The 2,500-nt window shown below is 43.8% G+C and overlaps 1 protein-coding gene across 7 annotated transcripts in view; it reads left to right on the forward strand.

Moving 5' to 3' along the window:
• The window catches only part of LOC147034330 (KH domain-containing RNA-binding protein QKI-like), a 554,637-nt gene that overhangs the window by 543,311 nt on the left and 8,826 nt on the right, over positions 1-2,500 (forward strand). The window lies entirely within an intron of this gene.

Below are 2,500 nucleotides of genomic sequence, written 5' to 3' on the forward strand. Positions count from 1 at the left end.
ACTGGTAGACATCTTGTAATTTTTTAAGTTTGTATCACATGCAGAACGTCATGGTGGTAGTGGTGGTGGTGGTGATGGTGTGTCCCATACTGTATGTCCTATGACAGAGCATGGAGCACTCACGACAATTCATAAAAGTTTATATGACTAGTCAATCCTGGACACATAGCTACTCTATCGCAGGAGTGCAGAAAATTTTTGCTGAGCAGCGATGGAAATCAAACCCACACCGTTTAGGGCAGTGCAATGAGGTTTTATCTCATATGCAGTACATACTATTATCTATCTATAATTCCAGCAATCTATGTGTGTGTGTGTGTGTCTGTGTGTGTGTCTGTGACCGCTGTTTCTCGACAACCACTGGTCCAATCTAATTGAAACTTGCCAGGTATATTGCTGGGGACCTGAGTATGTGCCTTTTCAAGGTTTGATATTAATCGGACAAGTGGTTCCCAAGTTATGGCCATTTATTTACCAAACCAATGACAAGACGCATTGTTGCGTGGGCGTGGCCGATGGGGAAGGGAAGCTCAGCTGCGTTCCCCATTACGGGTTACAACGTAGGGCTTCCGGAGAGTGATGACTTCGTGTATTCTAATAATTTCTCGATTTCTTATGCGCATTTATAGATAAACACAATGCCCCAAGTTATGATCGTTTTCATATTAGACGGTGCATAAATTTCAGTAACATCAGAGTGCTGGTGTGCTCCGAACCAGGAAGTAATTTTTTTCTCTCTTCTCTTTTTGTTTTTCCTTGCGATGACATTGCGAAAAGGCAAAATACGTTGGCGCTAATTGGATATTTGGGCATTAAAACTAAATTGCGAATAATCGTAACTGTGAATAATATGCGAACTTCCGGGCCACGCATGTACGGGCACGCGAGAGCGAAGAAACGGCCTGTGTGGTTGTTGTTTGTTGCTCGTGGTTTTAATTTTTTTTTTTTTTTATTTACTGGCACGTACTCGTATATTAAATCTATATCTTTCTCAAAATTATTGCCACTTTTTGAACAACTCCATGCATCAAATAAACATAGGGCCACCTGTCCTGATGCTCACCTGGATCAGGAGCAAGTCACTCAAAACCCCCGCATACCTCCTTAGACACTGAATTTTTTGATGCCGTGAACAAACTTAGGTACATCATGGGTGATGAAGGTTGTGGTCAAGTTTCATTGAAATTGTGTGTGTATGTCAGAGAAGAGAGCAAATACCTAGTTTGGGGGGTCAAACACCCTCCCGTAGATCCCCTTCATGGGTGCAGATTTTTGTGCAGACGATAAACTTTGGTACATCACGGGTGGTGAAGGTTGTTGTCAAATTTCATCGAAGTCGTGTTGGTAGTTTCAGAGAAGAAATCAAATACCTACTTTGGGGGGTCAAAACCCTCCCGTAGACCCCTTTAATGAGTGCAGGTTTTGAAGTGGTCGTTAAATTTTGGTAGATCGTAGCTGATGGAGGTTGTGGTCAAGTTTCATCAAAATCGTGTGTGTAGTTTCAGAGAAGAAAGCAAATACCTATTTTGGGGGTTAAACCCCCTCTCCCCACCTCAAACCCCCTTAATTAGCGAAGATTTTTATGTGGTCAATACACTTTGGTAAAACACGCATGATGAAGGTTGTGGTCAAGTTTCATCAAAATCGTGTGTGTAGTTTCAGAGAAGAGAGCAAATACCTATTTTGGGGGGTCAAACCCCGCTCCCCCTGTAGTGCCCTTTAATGAATGCAGATTTTGTTGTGGTCGATAAACTTTGGTCCATCACGGGTGACAAATGTTGTGGTCAAGTTTCATCGAAATCGTGTGTGTAGTTTCGGAGGGAACAACAAGGACCTATTTTGGGGGGTTCAACCCCCACCCCCACCCTGTAGACCCCTTAATGAGTGCAGATTTTGATGCAGTCAATACACCTTCGTTAGGCATCCGATATGAAGCTTGTGGCCAAGTTTCATCAAAATCCTGTATTTGGTTCAAGCGAGAATGACTGAAGTGTTGACAGACCGACTCACTGATTGACTGACTGACTGACTCACTCACTCACCTCCCGACACTGCTCGATCGCATAAGCTCCCCGGAACCATGTTCCAGGTGAGCTAATAATACTGCACTAGAATCATTAAGTCTCATGGAAGATGGAAGTAGCAATTTAATCTTCTTCTTATTTCGTATGCAGTACAAAGCTACAGGGTAGCATCATTGGCTGAGGTTGCAGCTGTGCCGCTGATGCAACCCCTTTGTAGGTTAGGGCAGGAATTTGTAATTTGTCGGTAGCTCGCCTACTATTCGTGAAGGACAAGGTGGGATACTTAACGTCCACCAACTAATGCCAGCAAACGTGACGCCTGTTTAATGTCCATCCGAGGGATGCCACACACATTGATTAATCACCCTGCCTGTGAAACACTGGGATGACAGTTTATAGCTGGGTCGTTATTCAAATGCAGGCGAGACAGCTGAGAGTTGAGTGCGTGTACCTCGAGGCCATCCTGCTAGCTTATC

The sequence above is a fragment of the Eptatretus burgeri genome, chromosome 1, assembly GCF_056783735.1.
Source record: "Eptatretus burgeri isolate ZD-2024b chromosome 1, Ebu_testis_v1, whole genome shotgun sequence".
Classification (NCBI taxonomy): Eukaryota; Metazoa; Chordata; class Myxini; order Myxiniformes; family Myxinidae; genus Eptatretus; species Eptatretus burgeri.